Consider the following 18,372-nt stretch of genomic DNA (forward strand, 5'->3'; position numbering starts at 1 on the left):
CCACTGCTACTGTCAAAAGAACAGCAACAGTAAAATGTGTGATAACAGTTTTAACCTAAACTTTGGGCTTGATGAGAAGGGGAACTACTGCTAGTGAACTTTTTCCCATCATCCTTATGACTGTGAGTAATTTGCAATTCTGGCCCTCTACCCCACAAAATATGGTGATGTATCTACCTAGCAAGAGCAAAAACAGTCACGCGCGTGAGGGTGTGTATGCAGGGAATATAGCTTTGCAAAGAAGCTGCAGTTATATACGCAACACAGCATATCACACTTGCTGAACTTAGACTGGTTGAAGAGTTCTTATGGAAAAAAAAACAGAGCAGGAGAAATCAGATTTATTTATTATTCTTCTTTTCCCTCATGTTGTCATTTGTCTTTAATATTCACTATTTTTTTCTTTTCCTTGTTGACCTAATTCTTTTCCATTGCTTTTCTTTAGCCCTTCCCTGAGCTCTCAGGCTTATGGTTTTCCAACTGCAATTTTATGTTGATTATGAAAACGAAACATATCACATGAAAACACTGCTTGATGGTAAAGGTACTGGCCTACCTTACAAGACTCACTAGAATTCAGACGTCTTTTTCTTCCAGTACAAAGTACAAGATCTTGCACATGCAGGTGACCTTTGATCTAAGGTGTATTTTGTCTGGTTTCTATATGTCTTAGCCTTTAAATATAAGGTAAGTCTACCTGTTTTTCCCCCCTCTAGGAAACATGTCTCATCCTGGTGAACTGCATCAGAAATTCTGACTAGAAAGAATATATTCCCTTTGGATTAATGTTTATATGGATACTGCCTTACAGCCTTTGTACATTTAAAATAATAAGTGTTTTATGGCTGAATACCATTCCTCATTTTGAAAAAGGTGCAATGCTGACATCATAAAGTCTGGAGCAATTTATAAATGGCAGCAGAACCCTATGATTAAATTACAGGCTTATTATTTAGCCATGAAACTATGTATTGTTATTTGCCATGTGCATAAAGAGATTATCAGTAGTTACCCTCTAGGGACTATAATTTATAATTTACTTTGCAGGTAGAAAAAGTTTATAGTTTGAGAAACTGTGTATGAAATCATGTTTGTGCCATTGTGTGTGTTGGAGGGGAGGAGAGAGAAAGACAGACGTCAATAAAATGTTTAGTTTAATGGAAAAATCCATGCAGTATATGAATATAAGGTAGAATGATCTTCTTTTCTTTTGTGTTTGCACAGTACACTGTTATCTGTGTAATTCTGGAGCCATCATAGCATTATGCACTTTTGCAGAGTAGTCTTTCATCTGTAGTAAGGCAGTTTCATGCTTGAAAAGATGCCAAAAGGCTCCCTATAAATTTTTCACTCAGCATTATTAAAATATACATGTAGCTCAAAAATATACAGTACACTAGAGAACATCTAATAATTGCTATATAAAAAGTTTTGTGTGGTAACATGATGATTGCATTTTAGGTAGCAAAGATGTGAAAATGAATTAAAGTGTATTGTACCCAATTGTCATGTTTAATAAAAACAATTCAGATTGAAAATTCAATTAAATTATTAACACCATTGATGCTATTGCACATTCGTTTAAAAACAAAAATAGTTACTGGGTTACTACTTGATCTGAATTGATTTTGGCTTTCACAATGAGTATTGCCAAATCTCTGCTAGTCATTCTTTAAGAAGATAAGAAGAATTGATCAAACTAGTGGTTCATTTAGTCCATGTCCTCTCTGACATTTGGCAATATAAAACATCTTGGTGACAGCTGTGAAAAAGCCCACTAGGTGTTTGTATTAACAGCCATAACATTGGCTTAAGGTCTGAAGCATGGAATCTTGTATCCTTTTTAAGGAGTTTATCCTATCTGATGCAATTATGGATGTTTCTGTGTAAATGTCTGATCCTTTCTTTGAATCTACTTTATCTTTGGCCTCTGATGTCTTGTAGCAATGAGTTCAACAAGTTGATTTGCATCTATTGCCATGCAGTGTCACTAATGAGAAGTGGTTCACAACATTTTATTATGGAAATGTGTTTTTTTTAATTAAGGGGTTTTGTGCATTTTACGTACATACTTACTGAGATGCAATGCACTTGCAAAGGCAGCGTATGTACATCAATTAGGTAAGCATTTAACTTATTCCTATGAGCAGTACACACCATCGTGGGGAGGAGTCAGAAAAGAGCTTGTGAGGGGCTCAGAGACTACTGTTGAAGATAAGCAGCTTCCACTAAGTTGTACTGGACTATTCCACAGCTGTGATTCTATGAAATGATTAAAACATATATATGCCTTGTGGCATCCACAATTTAAAAATAAGGCAGTAGATTCATTGATACACTGAAAGGGCAAAGGTCATGCTGTTGTTTCCAACAGTAAATCATACATGAGGATTAATTAGTCAGTGTTTTTACAATGCTTTAGAAATGTGGAACTTCACATAAGTACTAAGTAGTCACAGTATTAAGCCACAAATTTTAGTTTTCTGAGGTCTATACTTCAATGTCTACCTTAGTATTCTTTCCTTTATATGATATGATTTTCCATTATGTAGGACAGTTTTTAGTCTGCTTGTGAGAATAAATAGCCAGTTTCCTGTAACCTGTACAAGCCAGTACCACTGACAAGGAATAATAATGCAGCTGTAAGTAATAGAAATAACCCCACCCTACATTTTCTGTATGTTGTTGAGCTCCTTTTCTTCCTCACTGGCCTGGGTTTTGATTTCTTGCATATGAGTTGACAGTGAATGGTCAGCCTGAGATAACTGTGCATTCATTTTAGGAATTGTGACATTATGTTCTGTGCTGTAAGACTGCGGCATGCTTTTAATATGGTAAAGTTTGACATGACATATATTGCAAGCCAGTGCCAACAAAGCAGAAAAACCCCAAAACAGTGTATGAATATTAGATGGGATACTATGGTGGATTAGGCTGCAAATATGCTATATGCCATTTGTTCTTTTTTAATGTGCATTTTCTTTTTTATAAAGGTTGTTGTGAAGAAGGTCAGCATCTACCACAAAGCCATGTTTGAGCACATCATCCCCGAAGATCCGTGAGTTGCAGTCATTGTCCTGAGGGCTTGAATGTTATAGCCATGAAAAACATTCATGTAACACCTACATGCACAAACTAAATTGGGATTGTCTCAGGAGTATGACCCTAGCCCACAAATTGGTTGTCGGAAGTGTTAGAAACTAAGCCACCTGCACTTACTTAGGAAGATCATGTTCTGAGCCCATTGTTGTCCCAGATCTTGTGGACTTATAAAACTGCAACAGATGGTTCCCTGTTTGCACAGCTGCCAGAACCCTTGGTGATAATAATAATGCTTTTCACTTTTATAATACTTTCCATATGACAGCCTCATCGAGGTGCATAGGTTGCTCTGTGTATTTTGTGCCGTCTTGGTGAACATCCTTTGGGGACGTAGTTTACTAAAGGCTCCCAAAAGTTTTTCTCCATTTTGTGTCCCCATCCCTAGGCATCTAGGCTGCCCCTGGCTGCAACTCCGTTTGGTATTTATGGCCTGTTGCTGCATAGGTGATTTTTGTTTATACACAGTCTTCTCATTGCTTTTTTACAGTGTGTTTTGATCATACCCTATTCAGAGATCTCAGGATATATTAGATGCTGGTGAAATGATTAGAGCGGTTGACAATAGCAAAACGGGCTTATAATTAAAATTGTTCAGTTACATGTGTCGCTGTGATATATGTATTATGTAGGCCTGTTTTATGATTTCCCACTACGGAACAGATAACAACATATTGATAGATCCTTCTAGGTCTTATTTTGAATCTTGTGTGGGAGAACAATGTCACAAAAAAGTTTATGTGAACTCTTGCTTTCCACATTATATAAATCATGTATGGATGTGTATTTATAGAAACACATACATGTATGTGTATGCAGATGCATGTGTCTATAAATATACCCTATAAATGGCATATATTTATGTATGTGTATATAATGTGGGTTTGTAGATTCAAGTATGTATATATGTTTGTACTTAACTCATCCTGTATATAGATGTGTATGCATCTGAAATCAGATGACCTTTCTGTTCTATTTTCCATTCCATTAGAGAAAAGACAGCTCTGTCCAACCCAGTTATCAGTAAGCAGTGCCCAGTCCAAAATGAGACAGAAAAGATAAAAATAGAACAAACCACAGGACGTCTGAGAGCTATTGTTGAATGATCACCTGCCTTCATCAGGAAAAGGAGGATAATTTGGCATCAGATGCCAATGGATGGATGGAATGGAATGAATGTGCTTTTTATTTATGGCTGCACAGCTGCAGCACGGAGTAGTAGGGTACTGGGGACACCTGGCCAGTGAGGAGTCCAGCCTTACCTCCAGTGGACTGGAATCTGTCCCTTGTCCATCCAACACTGTGCAGCTGGGAGGGGTTTTGATGCTGGAAGACACTTTTCCATGACTGAGAGCTTGCTTCTTTCTTCAGTCTGTGTCAGTTGGTGTAATAAGAGAGATCCTGTACACTTTGCTTTGATAGTAGGAAGAACAGTAATATGAAAGTGGAGATTAACAGCTCAGACCTATCTCTGTACTTCAGCTGAAAACTTTGGCATAAATTTGGCTTTGTTTTCCCTGGTGTAACTTTGTGGAATTTACTAGATTTTCTTCTGATTTGTAATACCAGAGTTTACTTGCGATTTAATTTCCTTTCTTTTCTGTGGATTGTTTTCATATACTTAGGAATCTTGCAGTTTTCCTCTTCTTCTTCCCTTCTGCATGAAAACAAAAATAGTTCTATGTGCTCTGTGTGAGATCCCCAGACCACTCATCAACCTGTGCATCATTTTCAATATTTAAAAAAATGGATGAAAACATTTGAGGAGAATGGGGTTTATCTTCCACTTTCTTATTTTTATTCCTTTTTATTTCCTGCTTCTCAGTTGACTACATTTTCTAGCCAGTGAGCAGTGTACTGGAGGTTTGTTTGGTTTTTTTTTTTTTGCAGAAGTCTAGCTCCAATTTCACTCAGCGCTGTAAGCTGAGAGTCCTGAGACTTGCTAATTGGACCCTTTCAAAACAGACATGTTTTTTTCCGCTAAAAAGCAGCCCTGCTAGTCTCAATGTATAGAAAGCCTCCAAAAAAAAACCCTTTTGCAGTCACAAGAGCATTTTTGCTTTGTTTATTTAATAGGGCTAATGATGAATGCAGCATTATCTAAAAATTGTTCACCATGGCTGTAAACCAGCTGTTCTGATAAATGAAAAAGCTCTGGACAGATCAAATATTCAACAAAAGCCAGAGCCTACCTTTACTGTGACGTTTTTGGAAGATTGCCTAGCTGTTATAACACGCCTTTTCAGCAGCCCCAAGCTTGTACATAATATTTAACATGTACATGAATATATACATATAAATATGTGAACATATACTTTACATATACAAAGACTACCTATGTATAGAAACCAATAAAGTAAAGTTGATATGGCTAACAAGCTAAAACTGAGCTTATTTTTCTTAAAAGTGCACATCATATTGTACCACTACTACATCCATCAATAAGAGGAAAGAAAGGATGATATAGAAAAACAAAAATAAAACAGAGAGTAGGTTAAGGCAAAAGAACTCTGGTTGACAGAATTCCAGTTGCCACTGTATAAAAGAGAATGACATATACTTTCTTTTAAGAGCATATGCTGTAAGTCATATTAAAGAAGAAAAGGTTTTACAGGGCTTTTAAGTATTCCTAGAGTTCTGGAAAGGATCCTGGAAGTCGATCTGTAATGCTTTTCATCCAAAGATCTCAAAGCACTGTGCAGAGCAGTGAATTAGAACACAGGGTAATATTAATGTTTACTTTCTTGGCTGCAAAGAACCCTGTGATGCTTTAGTGATCAAGAACATCCTACATCTATATTTAGATATGCAAGGGCCTGATTTTCAAAATTGCTGAATACCCAGTAGTTTTCAGGCAAAAATGATTTAGGATTATCAATGCTTTATTTTGAAAATCTTGAACAATACTCTATAAAGTCATGTTTTACAGAGACATCAGCAGTTAAGGTTGCACTGAGATTTTTATACAAAGTAGGACTCACACTTCAATTACTGAATTTATTCTCCAGATGAGGGATAGAACTGTTCATAGGGAAAACAAATTTCCTATGAGGATTTTTAATTAAAATATTTACTAACCTTAGGAGAAGAAACATTGTAAAACATTCAATATTTGAAATATTGTCCTGTTCTCTCACATTTTCCCTAGTTTTAAAGACTGCAGTCTCCACTGCAGGTATCCACGCCTTTATCATTTCCAGAATTGATTGTTCATATGTAATCTGTATTGGAGCTATACCAAAAGATCACTCCAAATTTCCAGCTCAAGTAGAATTCTGCTGCTGCCTTGCTTCTTAATAGAGCAAGTTATCCTTGTTCTTTTTAGATCTAACCGGCTTCCAGTTCATTTCTGGGTACAGTTCAAGGTGTATAATGTTTGTAATGGTTGTAATGGTCAATCCAACGTAGTCTAGAGACCATCTTTCTTTAAGTTATATCTACTTATCTGAAAAAGATCTGAGAAGCAAAACTTTAGCAGGAAGCTGAGAACAGAACATTTTCCACAGAAGAGCAATTCATTTCTTTTTTTGGTGCATCAGAACCTAAGTGTGTTAAGCTTCATAGCATCTGGTAAAACCCTACCTTTTCCCAGGGGCTACTTGTTAGCATGGTGGATTTCATGTGGATGACTGGAGATGTTTTGCTACCATACATTCTAACTATTGTAGATTACCAGAATGTTCATCAGTAGACCTACTGAGAAATAAGTAAAAGCTTGCTTGGCAAGTTAAGAGTTAAAATCGATGAAGTTGTTACGGAAGTTCATACCGTCCATCTGATTTCATGAAAATAATTGCAAGCAAGTTTTCAATTGTGAAGTGGAGATTGTAGGGACCTTCCTAAATAAGTAGTGCAGCAAAGCCTGAGAGATAAACAGCTATCATATAACAAACATAGAAAGCAGTTAAAATCACACATCATGAGTTTGTTCATTTATTTTTTTTCTTGAATCGTTTTACAGCTAGGTTCTCTGCCATGTAGGCAGTTTGGCAGAAGTTAAAATACCGGAAGGGAAATGGAAAGCAGTAATCTATGGGATTCTACATGAGTGTCTTGGGCAGTGAAAAACACAGAAATAATAATTATAGAGCGAATAGGCACAACTGCTGATCAGGATTTATTACAGCATTTCTGTTTTGTGGATGTATGAATATTGGTGTGTCTGGAATTGTATACGCATGCTGTGCTCTCAGGATCATAGCATCTCTGAAATCATGAAGATACGTGCTTTGCAGCACACACTATTTCATTTTCAGAAATGTGTGGACCTCTGCCATATGTGCAGGGTTCTGCTGCCTTTGGCTCTTTTTGGCCTCATGTTTTATATCTAGAACTGTCACTTCTGTGTTGTGATGGCTCATTCTGCTTCCAGAATGTTTGAATACCAGTGATTGACAGTTTTTACAGCAAAAATTAAAAGCCACGCATGGAACAAAAGAGCAACAGTAACCAAAACAGATATGTTCGTAAGGAAAAACGAACTTTCTCCTTATCTAGGAGTGGTTAGTGCAATTCTTTTTCTCTTTTTTCTTGTAAAGTAATCTAATGGAACTTATCACAGAATAGTTGGTGTTGGAAGGGACCTCTGGAGATCACCTGGTCCAATCCCTCTTGTCAGGCAGGGTCAGCTAGAGCATGTTGCCCAGGACCGTGTCCAGCCAGGTTTTGAATATCTTCAAGGACAGAGACTCCATGACCTCTCTGGGCAACCTGTTTCCAATGTTCAACCACCCCCACAGTGCAGAAGTGCTCTCTTATGTTAAGATGAAATTTTCTGTGTTTCAATTTGTGCTCATTGCCTCTCATCCTTTCACTGGGCACCAATGTTCAGAGTCTGGCCCTGTCTTCTTTCCACCCTCCCATCAGATATTTATTAACATTGCTAAGATCCTCTATGAGCTTTCTTTTCTCCAGGCTAAACAGTCCCAGGTCTCTCAGCCTCTCCTCTTATGAGAGATGCTCAGGTACCTTCATCATTTTTGTGGCTCTTTGCTGGACTAACTCTGGTAGCTCCATGTCTTTCTTGTACTGGGGAGCCCAGCACTGGGCACAGCACTCCGGACGTGGCCTCATCAGTGCTGAGCAGAGGAGAAGGATCATTTCTCCCGATCTGCTGGCAACACTCTTCCTAATGCAGCCCAGGATACCATTGACCTTCTTTGCCCCAAGGGTGCACTGCTGACTAGGACCCCCAAGTCCTTCTCTGCAAAGCTGCCCTCAGGCTGGTTCACCCCCAGCCTGTACTGGTGCATGAGGTTATTCCTCCCCAGGTTCAGGAGTTTGCATTTCCCTTTTTTGAACTTCTTGAGTTCTAGCCTGTATTTCATCAGCTTTATAACCTGCAATAAAACAACTTCTACAGAAAAAAAAAGACTATGAAGAGGGTTTTTTTTAACATTATCATTGGTTGGTCTTATGTAAGAATAGTGTGATATCATATATCCAAGTTCTGATCTTTCATCAAGTATATTACTTATCAGATGTTAGGAGTGACTGTTCAGCATATGACAAGTTAGATTGTAGCACAGAAAGATTTTTCCCTTTACACGGGTATAAATTTTGAATTTAAATATTTTTAAAATCTTTCTAAAATTTCTAAATCTCATCTGTCCTAAAGAATTTTGCAAGGCCTGAAAGAAATGATGTAACTCAGTTAAAAAAGAAAAAGAAGATTGAATGTTGTTTCTGCTTCAGTATGTGTATATGGATGTGTGTACACGATACATGACTCTTTGTTGCTGGGGTTTTTTGACAGTTGGAGGGAGCTGTTGGGGGGAAAACAGAAAATCAGACAAAATGGCTAAAGATAGGTACCACCTGAAAAACACATCAAATATCATTAGCAAAATAATTATTGGGGTCTTCATTGGAAAGGGTCATAGCTTCTACAAAATGAAGGCTTATTCTGTCATGGCCTAAAATCTAAAGGATGCTGAACAGTCAAGAAGCTTTTCACTGGAGGAAGGAAGAACAAGGTTATTTGTTAGAAGCTTCCAGGAGAATTAGCTCACTAACATAGAGGCTTTGGTGAAAGGTCTGAGGAAGCTAGGCTGCCAAAGGAACGTCAGAGGGATGGTGAGATCAAGGTAGATAAGCTTGCTAGTAAATACTTGATTTATTTTGTGAAGTGATCCTATTATAAAGAAGGAGCAGTACTTTGCTTTATCAGGGCTATATGGTCCGATCAATATACTAGTGATCATAACCTCCAAAGGACAGACTCACAGATACTGAATCCAAATCAGGCTTGTTGAAGTTAGTACACAGAGAGTTATAACCTGCATCCTGTTCTAAAAGTGATTCTGTTTGAAGATACATAATTTTGAGGCATGTCATCAGTGAGGCTGTATGCAGGGAAATCCAGAAAGGAGAGAGTGTTGTTTGCCCTTGACATCTGTAGAAAATATTAACATTCCAGCCTTTGCCTGGAAAAGAAAGATTGCTAAAGTAATATAACACCATATTCTTCCCAGTGCCTTAGGGAGGAACAGGTCTGGTTCTAATCTGGTTTCTTTAAATTCTTGTACCACATGCATCATGATGATACATAAGCCCATTCTAGAAGTCTGGTAGCCCATTCTAACTAGCAGCAGGAATTCATTCTTTCTTTCTCCCTCCCTCTCAGAATATCATTAGTGGATTAAAATTATTTGTAATGATTATATTTTGGTTTGATTCATCCTTTTTTTTAAAACAACATGATGTTCTGTGAAGTTTCTACTTGCAAAAGCTGATGGAAGAGTTGTACCTTTCTCTTGGAATGGAATTGAGGAAGGCTTATTATGAGCCTATGATTCCATAGCAATGTCTGAGAATAACCCTGAAAAAAAATCCCGTCTACTGCACACAAAAACTCTCCGCTTGCTGCAGATACACTAAACATTCTGGAGAACTGAAGTTGTGACTATAGGCCTCATCCTGTTGTTTCAGATGATTTAGATCAACAGCTCTGACTAGCAAGTGCCTGGGGAAGAAATATCAAGTCTAGATTTTGATAATATATTTTAAATGTTCCTAGTTAAACTGATGAAAGCAGTCAAAGGTAATTTGCCACTAGGAATTGTAATGAAATATTTGTAGTCATTCTACATTTCATGACTCGATGGCAGTTTCTAGTAAAGGAAGAATTAACCAAGCACATGTTAGCACTGACAGTAATGAGAGTTGGTCAGCTTTAAAATGTGCATACACTCCGTTTCTCAACTTGTGTAACAGATAGATTTCTAAGACACTGTTTGTTCTTGACTAACTGAAACATTGCTCCATTTATTTTCAAAATGTGTAAGGTGAAAATTGCTGCCAGGCTAAAAAATTATATTACAAGTCTCTGCCTCCAGCAAATTTTTACAGCTGAATTAAGCAAAGCTGATAATATAAACACTGATAGACTTTTTATTATGGCTGCACCAATGTGAGAATATTGCTGAACTCTGAAGACTTGCTTCTGTCCAGCTTAGTTATTAAAAGCTGACCACCTAGGCAGCAAATTACACTGACGATTCTAGCCTGGAGCTTCTGTGCCTTGACTGTGTCCATATAAGAGTATTTGTCTCACCAGTGACAGCTTTCTATTTGAAAAAGAGTTGATACTAATCTCAGTGTTTTCAAACATTTACATTTCCAGAGAAAATAAAGAGATCCAAAATATAGACTTCCGTGTCTCCTTCTTCCTTAATTACTCTTTATCAAAGAATTTTTAAAGACTAGTAGAGGCAAATTTGCAAAGGTGCCAGGCAACAACAGCTGGCTTCAGAAAGACCTTTGGTTACTGAAGCCTATTGTAACCTGAATACCGGTAGCACAAATTTTCCTGTGTTGTTAGTGTCAGTGAAAGAGGAAGGCAGTGTTTTACAGTTTCACCAGGAAAATAACTGCATTCTGTGGCAGTGGGAACTGTGGAAAAGCCTCATATAGATATGCTTTGAGCCACCATCCCTAGTTTTCAGTTTCTGCAACGGTGGAGATATTACAAGAATGAGGTATCTACCTTTTGAAGTTGAGTGTGCTATACATTGTAATTTTTTCAGATGATTAGGGCTTAGTCCTGAAAGTTCCTAAAGTCTATATGTAAGAGATGTAAGTGCTATTTTTTTCACTTGATACACCAGGAGCCAAAATCTCCACAGCTGCCTTCAGTGTACCTCAAAGTTCAAAACCATTGATTTCTTCAGGTCAAAGTGTTTTGCAAAGAAAGCAAAACAAAATAGATAACTGGAAAATATCAGCTTGGAATGGATGGTGCTTTTTCATGAATGAATAGTTCAGATTCTCTGCTGCTCTTTCTGTCCTTCCAAACCTGCTTTTGTTAGCCAATTTACTTTTGAGTATTTTGCAACAATACAGGTCTTCTGTGGTTAGTCATGAAGGAACACATATAGTATGAAAAGCATATTGTGCACAAAAGAGCAGCATAAAGATGTCAAGGAGATGTGCCTTTGATATGAACAGGTCACATAATGTTTCATAACTAAGCATTGAAAAACAAAAGTCTGAATTTTAAGTTGAACGTGTAGAAGTGACTTCAAGTCTTCCTCCATATCCACATCAGTTCTACAATTGCTCCCTGCAAGTTATCTCCCCAGATTCCTCAGCCACCCATATAATCACCCTTTCATTGCTAATAATTTATATAGTGGTGTTAGCTACGCACAGTGATTTACAACAGGTTGACTGTACCACATATAAAACTGAATCCTTGCTTCAGGGGATTTGCAGATTAAAGGCTTGAGTGGTGCCCGTATTCTGAGGTGCTGAATTTTGTAAGAAGCAGAATATAGAACAGTTAAATGCTATGTACTACTGATTAGTGTTACAGAGCTACCTACTATGCAGCTGGGATAAGCTCCTCAGTTTCTTATTGCTTACCTTCTGCATGGCACATCTATTTTGTACCCTCCCTTTGCATGCAGCTTTCACAGGTTTATTATCCTGTGCACACAGCCCTTCATACAACTTGGCCAACTCTGTCTTCTTACTGGGGATCCTGGCTGAGAAGAATAATGATAATGAGATGAGAATATAGATATCACATTGCTTTGAGTGACTGCATGGCGAACACTTTTGCCAAGAGCCGATTGTGAACACAGCTTTTGGTCTTTCCAGAGCAGCCTCAGTGATGGCTGACAGAGTGAGATCTCTGCCAACTGCAAATTTTGTGAACTAAAACAATGATTATGTTTCAATAGGCTGGAATTCTAATTGAAGCTAAATGCTTGTTTTCTGTGCCCTCCTTCTGCTTTGACTTCATCTCAAATTCTTAAAGCAGGAGCTAGCATGTACCGTTGATCCTTCTGAATTGTACTGAAGGAGTAAGATTTCCTATTAATTCTTCTTTGAATGGATGATGCTTTAGAATGAGTGAACAATCCTTTCTTCTTATGCACTAGCTTTTGATATTCAGTATATGCATTAGATCATAGTACTTCATATGAAGCAGATTATTATAACCAACTTCTTCACAATTTGGAGGAGAGAGCCAAGAGGTGTGATTAGAGTAGCTGCATCCCAGAGGCAGACTCAGACTGCCTTTACGTTGTGCTCTGTGTCAGTGATATTTAGTGTCCGGGTAGTGATCTTCATAAGAAGCTAATCTGAGTGGGGAGAAAAGCAGAAGAATAAATTCCAAATTAGAATAAGTAATTATTCAAATAGAGCAATGAGATTTTTCTTCTCAAATATATAACACAGAACAACTGAATTTTATCTTTACCAAATCCTGAATGCAGAGAGGGAATGAGGGAGGAGTGTCTGCAAGGGTGAAGCAGCCAACTGATAAGAGAAACACAGTCATGAGGCGATGTTAAAAATGAACCAGTTTTCAGTTTGTTCTTTAGAAAATAGCATCAGATCTTTCCAGTTGCTTTCAAGCCTTATTGGTCAAATGATAGTTGACCTGTTCTTACTTTGAGGAAGTATCTTTTATGACGTGAGCTAAGAACTAGCATAATTCACTCCACTGTTGTGTTTCCTCCTCTCCTTCTGGTGTGGTGTGGACCAGGTTCTCCAGAACTACATCCTACTATGTCCTGCAGAATACAGTAGGAAAAGTCAAGTTGAATGCTGCATCTTCCTGTGGTCCTAATGCAGCAGGAGAGAAAGAGACACTAAAAGCCCTATACAGTAGCACCCGCCTTTCTTCGTTATTATTTTTTTCCTGGAGCTTGCTAATTAAATCATTAAAATTTTATCTTCGCTTAACCATGGATAAAACCATTTGAAACATTTAATTAGTATGCTGCAAGAGGTATGTGTGAAGCCAGAAGCATTTATAGGATGTAAGTGACAAAGAAAGATAGATTGAGAAAGAGAATATATAAAAATGCATTTCTTTGCAGCAAAGCTGCCCATACTTTCAAATAAGCTGTAGATAAAATTGTACCATTGGCAGGATTATGTGCAGTTCCCACTGAGGTAGTGACATTCACATGACAATACCAATAGCTAACATCTAGATTTAAGAACAAATATATTATAAATATGTTTTGCTTTGCCATGTTCCCTTTAGCAGGATAGTGAAAGAAGTTACAGTTTGGAATTTATGTCTCTCACATATTGTATAGGTTCTCTTTGTCATAATCTAGAACAGTGCCATGGAGTTGGGAATCAGGACTGGTTTTGCATACTGCCCTAGGAGCTGTGCAAAAAGCCACATACTGTGCCTAGGGACGTTTTAACTTCATCATGTGGTATAAGATTGCAGAGAGATGGATTTATTGGCCAATGCTCACTTTAGGAGAACCTTAGCCAGAGAAGGACTGGAAATGTAATTGTGGTCATGACATTTTGATGCATCATAAAATAATTTTCCAGTCCATATCCTAGGAGGAGCACTTGCTGTATAGGAAAAAAGTCTGAAAGTACGGTTAGGCAGAAAAGAAGAATTCCAGTCTTCCAAAAACATTTGCAAGAAATTGAAAACAAGAATAGCCATTAGTAAAAGCACTTAGGTGTAATGTCTGAGACCAGAATTCAAGGCTGTGCTCTGCTAGAGTTGGAATAGGATTTGAATCTGTTCTCCAATGGACACCAGTCTACAGTATATATGAAATACTACAGTATACAGAACAAAGGCAGGAAATATATAGTCCCTAAGCGAGCATACAATATGCTCTAGGAAACCCTGGGAGACCCAGTATGGAAATTTCCTATTCTGTTCCAAGTGCCCTATGTTGGGAGTCCTACTTTTTTTGGGACAGTTTTGTTCAAATGAGGAGGAAGATCAAGAAAGGCTCATTAGTCTATAGCCTTCTTTCCGTCTGCTCTGAAAGGGGAGTATATGTTTTGTGGGGTTTTTTTAACTACATCTCTGTTCTTTCCGTAACTAAATTTCTTCCCGGCTGTTTTGCTGACAGACTGGCCTCCCCCAGGCAGTTCTCATATGTCAAAAAGTTGTAAGAATTGTATAGAAAACAACATTAAATTAAAATGAAGAAGAAAAACACTTCTATTTTCTCTCTCCTTTCCCCTACCTAGCCTAAACACTGTCTTTACTAAAATCTTATAATGTCTACAAAAATCAAAACATCTTGCAAAACATCATTGCTGTTATTATGTCAGGTTATAGATGTGCTGTAATAGGGATGTGCATGTGTCAGCTCTAACAATGCATAATGACATAGCACTCTATTTAGAAATGGCAATGACAGCTATTAACCTGCTCTATTTGTTATAGGATAATAGTGGAGAGTAATCCCTTGATTTCACTTAAGCACCAAGAGAGCTTTATTCTGCCCTAAAAGACAGACTCATTGGGTTCATGTAAAGGAAATTGCAGAATACTTTTTGCCTACATCTTTATTTTGAAAATTCTGTACTCAGAGTTATAATACTTTAGTTTGGCTTGACCAAGATTTGAATTCAGTGGTGAAGAAGAGGGGTCTTAGTTGGTTTTGTTTGACATGTACTCTTCAGTTCTTAGTTCAGACATTCATTTTTTCTTCAGTGAAACATAATTTGAATTCAGTTCTGAATTCTCCATATCTAGATCCATCCATGGCAACTGTAACTCTGACCTGGTTAGAATACCTTGGCTGAAGCAAAAAATCCTGCTATTTTTTATTCATTCCATCCTGATCTTTAAAGTCAGAGGCTTCAGATCAAACTCACTGTTCTATCCATTCATCTGAAGGTAAATAATCCATTTGCTAATGCAAACCAGGTAATATTAAATTTCCAGTTTCATTCAGCCTTTCTTTTTTTAAGCAGTATACATTGGGATGAATCTGAGATAACTTACTTTGGATTTTGAAGCTTATTCATGTGGCAGCAAAAATATTTCACCTAAATTTAGGACAGCTTTTGGTTTCTTTGAACCAGGATAGGCTGATAGTTTAGAGAATACAGACTTCATCAAGTATAGATAGTTCTTGCATCAGCTCTTATATTCTGATCTGGCATGGCACAGATGTGCTAGTTCAGTTCACCTAGGAGGCATGACTAGATAGAGGCTTGGGAGCAGCAGAACCCCCTCAGCACTTCTGAATGCTTTCTGGATCACAACTGATTCGTTACACAGGCAGGCTTGAGAACGAAGGATACCCAGTGCAAGATTGTCTGCAGTTCACCATTTAGGCACACCCTGTATTTTTCCTTTCCATGTATAGAATTAGGTTCCAATCATAGTCAGTATATGGGATTGAATTGCAACATGCAGAATTGAGAACATGATCACCACTGTACTCTGTTCCCATCAGCCTGGGGAAAAAAGATCAAATTCTGTCTCTAGAAGTTCCAGCAAAACTCTGCAGTAGCCATCATCTTCTTTATAATGGCTTTGTTTCTGCCACATATGTATTCACATTGGCTCTTCACAAACAGAATTTGCTAGTGTGAGGTAACTTCAATTATCTTGCATCAGGCTGCTGGAAAAGAAAACTCTGGAAATACCTGATAGCTGCTTGAGAAAAAACTCTAGAAATACCTAGATGGTATTTTCATCAAGTTCTTCCAGATTCCCCCAAAAGAATCCTTTGTTCCAAATAAAGGAGATTGGAATGATAAAAAAAAAAAAAAACAGCCAAACAAAAAAATCCATTTGCAGTCCCTCTGAGATTTACCCTGCTTGTGCATTCTGTCATTGGTGTATTTACTCATATCAGAGTCAGAGGCTCACAATAGAACAGCTAAATATCAGCACAACACAGCTGCAGACTGCAGCAGAATATAGGGTCATTTATAAATTGCTGATCAAATTCTACCCAGAGTTATATTTATGCAATACTATTGATTTAAGTAGGGTTGCCTGGAAGTACTAAGAACAGAATCAGCCCCCTCAAATCTTTCATGATGGTGAGACCTTTATCCTTTGATGATGTCATTTTACCCACATATACCATGGAAGACCATTCGTATTTATTAGACTATAAAAAATATGCTATAAAAATAGCATGCGAAAATGCTACTATGTGTTCTTTTTCTGCACATAGATAAAAATACTATGCCCATATTTGTTTTGTGATGTAGTTTATTTTGGGGGAATCACACTGCAAGTTATCAAGAGAACTGTTTGCCCTATCCCTGATTTTCTCTAGAGTAAACTCTTAGGATGCATCAAGCTTTTATTTCTGAAAAGGGAGCTTCCTGCATGCCCAGCTGACATCACCTGTTTGACAATTATTCTCTTTCCTTCCATGATCATCTGGCAACAGCTTAGCAGGCACAGCTGCTGGTCAGGATTAAAACCTAGGTTCTCCTGAAAATAACATCAACAGTTATCCACGGATTTCAATTCCTGATTTATTAGCCTAGACAAAGGGAGAAGTCAGCCCCATGGAACAGCTAGAACACAGTTGGTCAGGCTGGCCGCAATACCATTGTAGCTTGTGAGTAGTTTAGGGAGCATGCTGGATCCCAGGTTGTCCGTGGGACACATTGCCAAGTACTTCCGCTGCTCTACAGGACCCATCTGCTATTGAGGTGGGCCAAGCTACTGCTCTTCCTGAGCAGACACTAGCATTCTGCAACCAAGGATCCTGACTCATCTTTTCTGTCTAATGTACCACAAGGGTGGTACAAGGATGGATGAACTAACTGTAGGACTAAGACCTGTTCATTCTGCAAGTTGTTGCTTTCAGGGGAGCATTTCAGATATTAGTACACCTACAATTTTGTTCAGGAATCTCTGCGGGCTTTTCCCTGAGATGACAACACAGAATGTTCTTATGAGAAGTCAGTGGGGATAGGGTTTTTGTTGTTATTCTTAGCCTGCTCTTTTCTAAGAGTGACTACTGACAGAGCAGTGTAGGTGCAGCTATTGTGCATGCATTCAAGTAGCTTTATGACTGCAATCTCATAATGATAATGAAAAATGTTTTGCAAGTTCCCTTCCTCCTTACTTTTTCTTGGAAGAAACTGTCCAAGTACTGAACTGAGATGCTCACGTTAGCCCCCACCATGGAGAAGAGTCGTGGAAGGATCAGCAGGCTTAACAGGCACATGTGCTGAAGCAGGATTCTCTCTGGAGTGCTGAGATCCTTCTTTGGGAAATGGATTTTGAGCTTACCTGTCACAGGGGGGAATGAGTAATATTGATGTGAGTGGTGTGAAAATTTACAGCAACATTCTATAATTGCAAATCCTGTTCCACTGAGCTAAAACTGGATTATTCAGATAAGATTCTTTGACTTCAAGATCTTTGGAGCATGATAGGGATGGAGGAAAGCCTACTAACTACTTGCTGTTGACAGGAAGAAGCCTGGCCCATTCCCCTACCTTGGCAGATATGTCAAATTTGAATTATTCACCTCTTTTAGTGACTTATTTTGCCATGAAGTCACAGCCATCACTGTGTAATTACTTCTACATGCTCAAAATACCTGAGTTCAGTGTTGGCCCTCTGCTTTGCATTGGCTAATTTTCTAAGTTTGATAAGGAATCAAATTCCAGCTTCCCAAGCACAGCTCTATTTCCAGTCACCTCCTCTCACTCCAGTGTTTCAGGCTGTCTTGCTAACAAGTGACCTAGTTCAACTGAAAAAAATTTTGTATCTTTTGTAGAGGCCATAAATATCCGTTGAGCTTTTGTTTATTTCATTTTTTTCAGTTCTTGTTCTGAATGAGGATATTGCTAGTGAATTATTTATATGACAACAGGAAATGAGAGGGGGAGTGATGAGAAAAATTTCCATGCAAACCTCATACAGTTTTCAGCAGATTTCACTAAAAAGATATTTTTTTCTTTGCAAGTTTCATTTATATCTTGTCACTAGAGAAAGCTGCCATTGATTTATCTTAAATATTTACACAGAATTAAAATCGTAAGATATACACACATATT

The sequence above is a fragment of the Dromaius novaehollandiae genome, chromosome 14 (genome assembly GCF_036370855.1).
Source record: "Dromaius novaehollandiae isolate bDroNov1 chromosome 14, bDroNov1.hap1, whole genome shotgun sequence".
NCBI classification, from domain to species: Eukaryota; Metazoa; Chordata; class Aves; order Casuariiformes; family Dromaiidae; genus Dromaius; species Dromaius novaehollandiae.